The sequence below is a fragment of the Festucalex cinctus genome, chromosome 6 (assembly GCF_051991245.1).
Source record: "Festucalex cinctus isolate MCC-2025b chromosome 6, RoL_Fcin_1.0, whole genome shotgun sequence".
Taxonomy (NCBI): domain Eukaryota; kingdom Metazoa; phylum Chordata; class Actinopteri; order Syngnathiformes; family Syngnathidae; genus Festucalex; species Festucalex cinctus.
Genome location: NC_135416.1, coordinates 17,762,390 through 17,775,515, shown reverse-complemented (window position 1 = coordinate 17,775,515; position 13,126 = coordinate 17,762,390). Strand labels below are relative to the sequence as shown.

Genomic DNA, 13,126 nt, shown 5'->3' with positions numbered 1-13,126 from the left:
AACATCCGGCAGTCATTTTATGTGCTGTTTTGCTCCTCTGACATTATTTCTCTCCTTGGGCTCATCCAGCCTGTCTTTTTCCCTTCATGAAACCCACGTTATTTATTTCAGAAAGTTAGTGATCATTTAATGGGCTCATTATCATTTACGCAGTCACTCAGGTGTTTGATATGTACAGCTGATTTCGAAAAATATGTACACTAATACCCCATAGGGAAAAGTATTACAAGGTAAATACATTAACACATACATTAAACGTTGAGAGCTATCAGCTGCTAATAAAAGTGAAACCGTTTGAGAAGGCGATCAGGTCACAAGCACATGCACATTCACCATCAAATCAACAGAAACGGAAGAAAACAAAAGAACAACAGCCCTGGGGTTGCCTGAAGCTGTTTTCCAATCAATGTCACGAGGGAATGAGAAACTTGCAATGTCATCCATCATTGGGGATAGGGACTGCATATGGACACCTTCCCTAATCTTAAAGGTACACTCAGTATTATACAGTGGCATCTAGTGGTGAAATAATAAATCATTCGGAAAAAAAAAACAATTGTTTGTGTTAGTAGTATGTAAAAAGATATGTTGTATCGCATAAACGTACTTTTTTAAAATATAACGGTTAGTCTAGAAATCGCAAATTATCTTACATGTCCGCGCCTCGCCTGCTAGTGTCTGCCATGTTTCGCCGCCATCTTTCTGCTACGGGTGCCGTCAAAGACAAATTTCAGCGCTCCATTTCTTAACGCGTTTTTGGAACGCACTTCCGGTTTGTATGGCGACCGCATGTCCACGAAGAAGAAGAGTTTCCGGTCCCCGAAGAGAGCATTATCAAGCATCACACTTACTTTGGGAATTTATTTTATTTCAGCGCGACAAAACAAGAGTTTATATTGTAGCCGCATTTGCCAGATGGAGAGAAATGAGGAACAGACTAGGTTTGGGACGTGCCGGTGCCTTCGACTGCTTTCTACTTGACCGGTAAGTAAGAGTACATTTGTGTTTACGTTTTGAGAGCGAGAGAAAAAGTATACTCCGTACTAATTAATACGATGTTCGTACCTTTGTTTTACGATCACTGTATCTGTTGATTAGCAACTCCGCACCACTCGAACGATTTCGTTATGTAGCTACTTGCTTTGAAAAAAAAAAAAGATTCCCGCTGGCACGTTATATTTAGAGTAAATGCGCAAGTTATTGTGTAATGTAATGTAACTGTGATTTCGGAGGTATATTTGCCCATAACTTCAATAGAGAATCTAAAGCATACTGTATTAGTGGAGGAGTTGAAAATTATTTTCGTTGTGGTTGGTGAAAATAGGGTTCTCGAAATTAATTTTCGGCAAGGAATAACTTTCTGGACTTAAATGCTGGCTGTACCGTAAGCACTGCTAGAGTCTGAACTCTCTCACTCAAGTGTGTACTGGTCCATTGTGTAATTGGGTGCACAAGAATTTACAGGCTGCCACGTTTTCCACGGAAATTCGACAAGCAAGCAGCCTTTGCATATTCTATGCAGTATGCAGTCAAGTTACTTTTATCTAGCTAATACAATGTTTTGGGCCCAAAAACTAAAGATCTTACCTCTATTTTGGGGGCTTTGTTGGAAAGTTGGTGACATATAGTAGTATCATCAATTATTCTATTTTATTTTATAATTGTGTTTTTGTTTGTGTCACACTAGATCAACAGCCAAACTTGAGGGGTTCCAGAACCATATTCTGATGTATACAAGCATTCATGCACCGTTTAAATACATCACCGACCTGCAAGAAAAAAAAATATCAAGGGGAGAGTCAGCAGCCATATTGGAATGCCCCGAATGAGGACACTTGAATGGAGGACCCCAGAAGGCTTCGGTGTTGTACCACCAGTATCTCCACCTACCATATCTGAGCTGCAACAAACTGAAGTCAGCCGACGTCTTGGTATGTCATTTACATATGGACGGCATTGCACACTACATGAACTTTTTGTGTGAAGCAATACGGAATGGTCACATGTACAAGCACCACTTGTTTTACACAGGACCTGCTGACCAGGTGTCTGAAGCCATGGAGTGACTCCTCCCTCACTTTCCTCAGCAAGCCTTTGAAGAATATGATATCATCGTTGGTGGGAACATGCCCTCACTCCATAACATGTACTTGTGCAGTCAAGGAGCATGTCAAACTTAATAAAACCAGCAAACATTGAAGTGACTTCATTTTTACTGCAGTCTGTTCACACAATCAATGGACAAGCCTTCCTTAATTTTGCCCCAATAACATCATAGAGTAGGCGAAAAGTAGTGTTACAGATCATACTGTGTTCGGGAGAGTTTGAGGAATGTTGCAATGTTAATGGGGGGCAATGTCAGCACACACACACACACACACACACAAAAAAAACCATCATGGTATTGAGTTAATCAGATATTTTAGCTGTGTACAACACATACCTGCTCTGTAACACTACTTTTGGCCCAAACCTGTATGTCTATTTTCCATATTTTGAAATGCACAGCGTATTGGTAAAATTCTGGAACAACTGCAATTCATGTAGCTCATTATATTCTAACAGCATTTTTTTTTTTTTTTAGTTAATATGTTCATTTCATGTAGACTTTTATTTTACTTTATTTTATTCATTCATTTTCATGTACTGTACCTTACATTCATTGGCCAATGAAGAATTCCTTGTCATTGCAAGCATTTATAATAATTCTCCAGGCTTTTGATGTTTTACATTTCTGGTCATGTAAAATAGTGTTAGGTTAGGTGTCGAATGAACACTGCATGTTGACGCCAAAGGAAATAGTATTTTTTTAGTTATTCAAAATGTACAAATTAACACACAACAACAATATACAAGTTATACAAACTACAACAACAAGTGTCAGACATGGACTAATTATATGCCAGGTAAAAAACCTTTGTATTGTCCTCAAGGATCTGGGAAAGTGTCACTTATTTGCTACAAGTCCACCAAGGTGCTGCAGTCTGGGATCCAGGTACAGGAAATCATGGTGGTGCTGATGTGGGATCCAGGTACAGGAAATCATGGTGGTGCTGATGTGGGATCCAGGTACAGGAAATCATGGTGGTGCTGATGTGTCAAAAAGTATTTCTTGGTGTCAGTCTATCAGCTGGACTTGGATATCTTCATGTTCCTCCATGGTCATTTCCTGTACGAGTCTCTGCAAGAAGGTAACAATTGTATGTCAGATGAGGTACCAAACAATGAACTGAAAGTCACTGAGCCAATGAAGTACATTATTACATGAGCAAGACTATTTGTGAAAGCCATGTAAATTCCTGCACATCGAAGTACAAGGAAGCTGTTGTATCTTCAATCAAAACTAATTAAGTTGCTTAGTGATATTTATTAGGTAAAATTGTTCAACATGGTGACAAATCGATATCTGAGTAAAGGGTTTCAAATGTTTTTGTAAGCAGCACTTTTCTGAGTGGTTAGTAGCAACAAGACACGGGGGGGTTACGAGTCTGAGTTGCAGATGTGTCGTTCAGTTAACACCATTATTTTTGCACGATATACTAAACATATCAGCAAACTATGTAATCTAAATACCACATATTCCAAGCAAAGGTATGTTTTGAGCCATTCACATGCATGCTCGAATGGAATTATTTTTCCATGATGACATAATTGTACGTTACGAGGCACCGCGTTCTCTTCCTCGTCGTCTCTCTCGCCCCCTTTGAGATGGTCCACATGTCTATAAAACGTATAACATAACTGTGTGTTCTCTGTTGCATGGTTTAGTTACACTAACAAATATGAACATAGATAGCCATTATCATTAGCTGACGTACAGTATTTCCAAACAATGCCGACAAAAATATTAATTCTGAAATTAAATGACTAAATCACAATTATTAGGGATCTGTACAGTATGTCTAACAAATGCAATTCACTTACGTCATCACTCGAGGGAATACCAGAAGTTGTTTGCGTTCTGTTCCGGTGAAATTGGTGGTAGGCTGTTGAAGTAGGGTCTCTCTGGGACGCCGTAGTTCGTGTGCTTAAAATCATTGCATTATCTTGTTTGACCGATAGATGGCGGTCGTGAGCTACACACTGGGGCTTTAAGAATCACGTTTTGTTTTTCTTTTTGTTTGTTTTTTTCCTGGCAAACATCTTGCAACAAACAAGTAACAGATTGTCTCATTCGCTAGCTGTGGTAAAGGAGAGAAAGCTTTGCACACAAATCACTGCTTTGGTTTTGAAAGTATACCGGTAGTTGACATAAGACTTTCAAACTGCAAATCCTGCTTTTGCTACTCATCTTGATGACATTTGGAAACACTTTATTTTACCTTATGTATAAATCATATATTTTACATTAAAACTGACAAAATTAATCATTCAAATATGCATAACTTAATTTCTGCCCCCCAAAACAAAATGTGATTATTTTGTATGTTATTTGTGGCAAGTCATGCTGGAAATGTTTCCATTCTCATTTATATTACTGGTTAATTTATATTATCTGTGTGGGGTTTTTAATTTATTCATAATAACTGCAATATAATCACATAAACAAAAACATCCATTATCTATACGGTTTATCGTCACGGGTGAGTAACTTGGAACCTATCCCAGCTGACTTTAGGCAAGAGGCTGCCAGCCAATTTTAGAGAGCCTTTTTTTCCCCCCCCTATAAAGTTCAAATTATCGGATAAGTGTACCCTGTTGTACACCATTCCACTGTTTTTTTTTTCGTTTTTTTTTCTTAGTGAGCTCAATTGGATTCACACAAATATTGTGGCTTTTATGGTTAATATCAACAACACAGAAGCATGCAATGCCTCTGTGGCTTTATGATAACAACAATCAGTGTTATTGCACATAGTTGCAACCTCAATTAAGTTTAGAGGCCATTTTGTCTTGGATTTAAAGAGCCTCCGACTTCCTCCAGGGGCTAAATCCTATAAACCACTATGACCCACTGACATCATAACTTTAAGCCGCCAGGCAAAGCGATGTTAGAATATCCTCAAGAGAAGGAAAAATAGAATATTGGTCTCATTAAACGTGTCTTTTGTGCATTGCCTTGATCACACAAAGAAACAATGAGATCTTATATTGACGTATATGATGTATTTTTATTTTATTTTATTGACAATCTTGCAATGTGAATGTACAACTTGTCTTTACTCTCATGATAGAATATGTGGAGCTATGACTAGGGAAAAGTATTCACCATAATTTTGCCAAGCATCGCTGAAAACAAAAAGTGACTGGCTTTATTTGTGTCTTGACTCAGGATAAAGAAAATACTAGGGGTGTGAATTGCCTAGTACCTGACGATTCAATTTGTATCACGATTCACAGGTCATGATTCGATTCGATACCGATTAATCCCGATCCGAATTTATAAGTCGATTGTTGCGATTTTTTTTTCATTCAAATTTAGAAAATACTAATCAGTCAACTTGTAGAGTGTAAGATTTGTATGAAAATGTATTATTTATTTATCTGAAACTTCAGTCTTATACAGGTTGTAATCTGTTTCATGTTTGAACAGCATTAAAATAAAATATTAAGGCTTAATGTTCCGTTCATATAACATTCTTCCATGCTCAAGGTGTGAACCCTAACCCGAAGTAAGACGTTTTGTTGAATATTTTTCCATTAAAAATGGAAGTTTAAAAAAAGATTCAGACGCCTATTGAATCGATTCGAGAATTGCGCAATGTAGTATCGTGATATATTGCCGAATCGATTTTTTTTAACACCCCAAGAAAATACTGTAAATACTCCAGATGTAAATCCATATGCTTTGCCACAGTCCCAAAACATGTACTCTATGTTAGGTTAAGATTTTGAGTGTCTTTTGCTGTATCAGCTATGATTGACTGGTGATCATTCCTGGGTGAACCCACATTTTGACCCAAGTCAATTGGGATAGGCTCCATCTAATAAATCAGGGGTGTCAAACTTATTTTTGTTGTGGACCACATCGTAGTTACAGTTTCCCTCGGAGGGACGTGCCCTTGACACCATAGAAATGTTTCATCACCTTCTCATACTATTGCTTTGTGGCAGCTCAGGCTGTTTGAAGGCGCTATATAAATAAAGTTGAGTTGAGTTGAGTATACAACAAATGAATGGTTACTTTAAAAATGGTTTTTTACATATGACAATTAGAATTTTTGGTACACATTTTAGTAAGTTTCATGGAAGTTGACATGCTTGATTTACTTTTGTGGGCCAAATGCGTTGATGTAGCGGGCCATCACTGGCCCTCGGGCCTCGAGTTTGACACCAGTGTAATAAATGGATTGGTGTTCTTCCTGGTGTCCATCACTATTAAAATAGGCTGTGACACATCAGTAAGTAATTGCTTACTGTATGTCCTTGCATCCTTTAGTTTCAGAAATATATTGGACGTAAAACTGTATCTATGATGTACCACCCTGGATTTAAGGGCCGCAAAAGCAGGGATTACCCTTGCTAACAAAAACACCAAAGTGTCTCTGTGATGTTCACAACAAGGGATTAGAAGGGTCCCACTGACAGGATTAAAACAATACTGACTGTTTTCCTCTGTCCTTCTCGGCCAAACCGCTTTTATCCCAAATGCTCTTGCAATATTAACAGATAATATTTTCTTACCTTTCCCCCGTGCACAGGGTTTTCTGGTCTCCTTATCCGACTCCTACTTTTTAACCTGTGCTGTGCTATCCCTCCTAAATCCCTCCTTCTCTGGGAGGATTACTTAAATCCTGGCTAATCCTAAAATTCCACACTAATGCTATGTCTCAGCGTATTCCTGTCATTTATGAAGTAGCATAGTAAGATTTAAGAGGAAAAAGTGTCTCTAATGATTTCTGTTGACTTGCTGAAACTGATGATTAGATTTGTTAGATACATATGCACAAATCAGCATAACAGAGGATCGCGAAAGGATTTGTACCCTAATGCAGGATGACATACAAAAATAATAGTAGCATCATTCCATACAATAAAATACCAGACGTAAAAATTGTCTCAATTTGGCTGCAGAAGTCGATTTAGTCAAATGTGCACTAAAGGCCAAAACTAAAGTGTGGACAACAGCTGGGTTATTTATTATTTTATTTTCTCACAACAGAATAATTTAATTAACATGAAATGTAATTAACAACAAAGTGTTGAGTGATAGAGTTACAATTAGCTTGACAGCCATAGATGATAAGGGATGATGACACAGCTGATATATGGTGATGAGACGATTGGACTGTTATCACAGTGATTGGTCCAACGAAATTGAAATGATGGCAAAAATAAACACACGTTTGAGGAGCGCAAATAATTCCAAACACTAACCAGCCCAAGCAGAAGCAATCACGCGCAGACAAACCACAGAGCCATCAATAATCACATCCTCAACAATCATCCAAACAGAGATGTTTGTACATAAATAAACTCACTGACAAAAGCTGCCCAAAACCTGCCAAAAATGAAATCGGGCCTTTGTGTGAGGTTGTAATTCTTGGACACCAAAAGTGAAAGATCAACAATCTCCAAGCAGGAAATAATCTAATACAAAATGCCAGGGGCAGCAATACAAAACACATTTTAACATGAATGAAGATGTTCACTGTGTGGTTAACTGGGTAATATGACACGGATGAAGCATTTTTCAATTGAGGAGACGTTGCCGGGTAGAGTAGATACAAGCCAACCATGCCTTCAGGGTTGCTTCTGGTTACCCTGTGACTGGAAATCTTAATATGGGAAAAGTTTCAGGAAAAGATTTTGTTCAGTAAGGCAAGGGAAGAAAAAAAGAGAAAGTAATAATGACTGATTATTTCGCCAAATGGTTATTGATGCCTATGTCTACACCTATTTAATTTTTCATTTTGAAGTGAATTGTCCTCTTTTTTTTTTTTTTTTTTTTTTTTTTTTTTTTTTTTAATCTATCTGTCTAGCATTTCTGATAAACGCTTTGTGATATTTGTTGTTGTAAATTGTCTGGCATTATGGTTCAGTTGGATAGGATACCCTATTTTCTCGAGAACAACATGCACTCAAATATATGCCTGCTGCCAAAATCACCCCTCAAAAGCTGATTTTCTTTAGTGCTCACGTATTAGATGCTCCCCCGGATATCCATGCTCAAAGATTGAAATATTATCCACAGAGTCATATGATAGATGATAGATATATTTTTGTCTTCTGTCGCTAACAGTTTCAAGCCTCGAGCCTTCCTCAGAGCCTGATGAATAGAGCTGGGCGTTTACATTAATCGTCACTTCCCATCGATGACGACGCCCATCTTTTTGGCAAGTGCACAATGACGCAAGGCCTTGGACAAATACACTGACTGAACACCGACTGAAACGCATTTTCGTCCATCAATCGGGGTGAGTAAAGACGGTCCTGCTCATTACGTGTGTTTTTGCGCTTGTATTGTTGTATTGTATTGTGTGTGTATTATGTGCTTGACAACATAAAGCAATGGCCGAATATGCGGAAGCATGCGGCAAAAGGTGAGAATCGTCATCGACGGGAATTGTTGATAAACAGCTGGTCAGCACTTTTGTGTGATTCCACGACAAAGATGAAAAAAGTCCCGGCTATATATAGTTTTTATATATAGGCATTTGTAACATGTGACATTACAGATCATGTTGGGATGAAAGCAGAACTTGTTCACAACCCCTTGGTACTACTAAACATCTATACGGCACCTTTTTGACGCAATATCTTCCTAACCTTTTGCCCTCGACCAGTTCAGCGTCAACATCGCGAACCCTCACCTTTTCAAGCCTCCAGTAAGGAACCTCAAATCACGTTTTCTTGTTGTCATACAGTAGACGTCGCATCGCTCTTTCTGCTCCTCTCTCACCAACACACACTCGCATGCCAATGTGCACGACGAGCCATGACTCACCTTAACATGAACAAAACAAGAAAATAAAGCAGATACAAAACGGCTACAGTATAGTTTGAAAAAAAAAAAAGAGAAAGAAATCACTGCATTACCGTGGAGGCCTGACACTGGGAGGCGGAGTCAGGGACGTAATTTGTAAAGACATTTTTGCAATAACATCGCTATTCTAGCTCGCATGTATGCACACAACTTAAAAATGGCGCTGCAGATTCCCTTTGAAGCTTTGAATGAGAATTGACGAGAGAAAAACCCCCCAAAAAACAACTTTAACAGCTGTGATCGCTACGTGCAAGTGACTGCTATCCACTGACAACTTCCCGTCATGCAGGTCTTGCGCTACTTAGATTAAAGGTGACCAGTTTATTATTATTATTATTATTATTATTATTATTATTATTAATAATAATAATAACAATTTATTTATTTATTTTTTGTGAATGTGAGACTGGGGGTTTGCAGGCTGTAGTGCGCACTAACACAACATATATGAAAATAACACGTGCTCCAACTCCAAAAACTTCGGAATTTTGCTTGAAATGCTCCTTGACTTTGGATTATTATTGTTGTTGTTGTTGTTGTTATTATTGCTGCTGCTGTTGTTGTTGTTGTTGTTGTTGTTGTTATTATTTTCCTTGAGAAATGATTGTAAGCATTTTTTCTTACTAGCATTTTCTGCCTTTCCAATGTAAAGTGTCCCAAAATTCACCTCCTACTGTCCTACTGCCAGTGGAGGCTAATCAATAGAGTACACTAAGGAGCAGGACCTATGAAAAAGACTCTGCTCTCTGCTTCAGTTCAGTCCTAAGGCTAGATGACTTTTGACAAAAAGATAATGAACAAAACTACAGAAACTGAGTGTCACAGTGGTGGCATGGTTAACTAGTTAATATGATTAAATTATTCAGCAGAGGCACAAACCACTTTGTCAGCTCACATCAAAGTGTACTTCTACTACTACGGCTAAAAGTGAGCTCTCTGTGAAACCAAGGGGGAGATGATAAGTCAAGCAGAACACTATATAGATATATATGAGTGATATATTAAACATAAAGCTGAATGGCAAAGAAATGTGAGGCAAAAGTGGTGCATAAGAGGAAGTCTTGGCTTTAACCTAGCCAGTGGATTGACTGCATGACCTGAAAAGTGGCAGTTAACATCAAAAGCCCCTCTCTGTTTTCATCAGCGTGTAAATGAAAGACCATTGACAAATACTTATGGTGTCAAGTATGAAGCTGGCTTGCTGACCTTGTGGTTTTATTATCTGCCTTGAGACTGAGAGTTTGTGAGCTCACTCGGCGATGTTTTATTGCATGGCATGAAACATCTAAATTGGTTTTGGAGCACGGCACTCCAATCGACTCAGAAGTGCACATCACAATAAATATACCGATATCACAAAAATGAGCTAGATATCTAACAAGGCAAGACATCAGAGGCCTGAAATGAGATATTCATTTTACTAAGCGGAATTCTTTGTACTATACATTTGATAAATACATAAATTATGTTAAATATTCACTGCCTATGCCAAACATATTCTCTGTTGCTATTGACTGTTATTTGCGGTAATGAATGATGCGAATGACATGAATAGCATATTCAAGTTGATCCCACAAGTGCTCAGATGGGTTGAGAGCAGAACTGTTGGCAGGCCGCGCTTTATCTTACATATGAATCGTGTTCCTACTCTGATTGTACAGGGCCTGAAGGGACCCCATACTCCTGAAGCACCCCCCACAGAACGCCGCAAGGGATATTGTGCAAAAGTCTGTTCCAAGTCCAGAAAGCACATGTGGACTGACAGTGGTTGAACAAACCTTTTATAGTGCTGGGCTACCATTACAAAAAAATGCATTGCAACTGTTGACTCCGAGGTTCAGCTAGCTGGACTCTCCTCTCCCGTACCTCAATTTAATTTATTCTTATATCAAGCAGTACACCTCCACACTATAACACCAAGTTATACCAAACTTTATACCACACAACATGTGAAAATAGACACCCCCGATATTTAACACATCATAACCAAACATATTCACATCCAATTAAAGCTTTACAGTAGGCATCACCAAATGGTGGCCCATCGCACAACTTATCGAGGTCTATTTTACCAACTTCAGGGCAGCAATCTGTCTCAGTTTTGTTATTTCACATCCATTCCTGTATACTTCCAAATTAAGAAGTGAAGACGAACAATGTCAAAATGGTTTTCCCACTTAACGTTGCATTGAGATTGTGCAGCATGTAAAAGATATTTGGGCAAATTCATAAATGGCCACTGAACAAGCTATATACTCCATCCATCCACCCATCCATCTTTTATGCATGTATGCTCAACAATTCACATTTCACCTTCACACCAATGGACAATTGAGTTTTTGTGCCATATGCCACCACCCGCATGACCCCCATGCGCAGAAAAGAAAAAGTTCCTCACAAAACACAGTATTCACAGAAGAGGGTCAAAGTGTGTATAGAGACTTATATTTTTATCATCTCACATCTACAGAGGAGCGATGCGGGAGGAGGTCGATATATTTTAGGGAAATGAAGCTCAGCTTTTCGATCTCATTTAATGGAAACGTCTATTAATGATGCTGTCATGTCGTTGCCGCACGCAATAAATCAGGGGTGTCCAAACTTTTTCCTTCAAGGGCCACATACAGAAAAATCTAAGGATGCAAGGGCCACTTTGTTTGATTTTAAAACCAATCAATCAAGCAATTATGTATATATATATATATATTCATCACCTGTTAAAGGTGATAAGGCTAACCGTTTTGGATTTGTCATTATTTTGGGGTGGCTCACCGTTCTTTATATCCCACTAGAATAGATCCGCCCCTGTTATTTTCCACATTCAGAACGAAAGCTAGAATAATGTGTAATAAGATAATTTTGAAAGCAGTGTTTACTTGAAAATTATTAATGTGATATGTTCGCAAATCAGACCGTGACACAGCAGAAAGTGGAGGAAAACACTTACGAAACTGAATTTTTTAATCCTGAACTGATATATCAATAATTCACAACATAAAGAACAATGTTGTTTAGTTTTAGTTGTAAATAATTTCTTTGCATGTCTAGAAAAGCTCTATAAATCAAATTTATTACTATTAGTTGCTCTCAGGTGCCGGTATCACAACTAGGGGTATGCCAAAAAATCGATTCATAAAAGAATCGAGATTCTCATTTACTAATCGAATCGAATCGATATTAATGTCCAAAAATCAATTTCATTTAAATTAGAAATGAAGAAGAAGGGGAAAGGCAGTTGTAGCCCACATGCTGTTTTTGTGTAAAAGGGCACTTCAATACAAAATTAATAAATATTTAAACAAACAAAAAAAGACACTTTAATGTCTCTATTTGTCATTTTGTCTTGCAAAGCAGACTGGAGTAGATCATGACAATGTTGTGCATATCTGTAAATTGAAGCAGAAATCATTTGTCAATCAAATCATTTTCAATCGAAAAGCGTTTGAATCGAGAATCGAAAATCGATTCTGAATCGGATCGTAGACCCAAAAATCGTAATCGAATCGAATTGTGAGACAATCAAAGATTCCCAGCCCTAATCGCAACCCTCCTCCTAATACTAAACCTACAAATTATTGACCAATCTAAAGTGTTCAAAATTTCTTGTGCTCTTTGATGGTGCAATGTTAGTTAAACCAGCATACCATTTTGGAAAAGTCATGATTTTCGAGGTTTAAGGTTTTGGCCCGACGACAGCGATATGCTGAAGGCCGCTCAAAAATGGGCGGTGGGCCGCAACTGCCCCCCGGGCCTTAGTTTGGACACTACTGCAATAAATGAACCGTCTGTGTGACTGAATGACTATAATGACCACAGATGTCCACTTTATGCTTCAAGTTTTAAGTGGGACTCATTTCAAGTCAATTATCAAGTCAACACTGTTAACTTTGCAGTTTCACAGACGACTGACAGTGCAGTAGTTGCTGGAGCATTCTCCCCCACACGCAGAGCGCATATTCGGATTTTGATGACGTATAGGTCGGATGCATGTGAGTTAGCAGTTCAGATGGAGTTTGCATTGCAAAAAATTTGGATACGTATCGGATCGAGGACCACATATGAGAGTGACCCAGGTCGGATTTTACATTTCAGCGGGAAACATCAGAAATGAGCCATTCAGACTGTCATAAAAAATAAAATCAGATACAGGTCACATATGGGCAAAACAATCTGATTTGGGTCGCATTTTCCTGCAGTGGA

The 13,126-nt window shown here is 38.3% G+C and overlaps 1 long non-coding RNA gene across 1 annotated transcript in view; it reads left to right on the top strand.

Moving 5' to 3' along the window:
* The first annotated feature begins 495 nt into the window (after positions 1–495).
* LOC144021281 (uncharacterized) overlaps positions 496–13,126 on the top strand; it is a 90,014-nt gene continuing 77,383 nt past the window's right edge. Inside the window, exon 1 of the long non-coding RNA XR_013284093.1 lies at positions 496–984. This is a non-coding gene — a long non-coding RNA (uncharacterized LOC144021281). The remainder of the gene's footprint in view (positions 985–13,126) is intronic.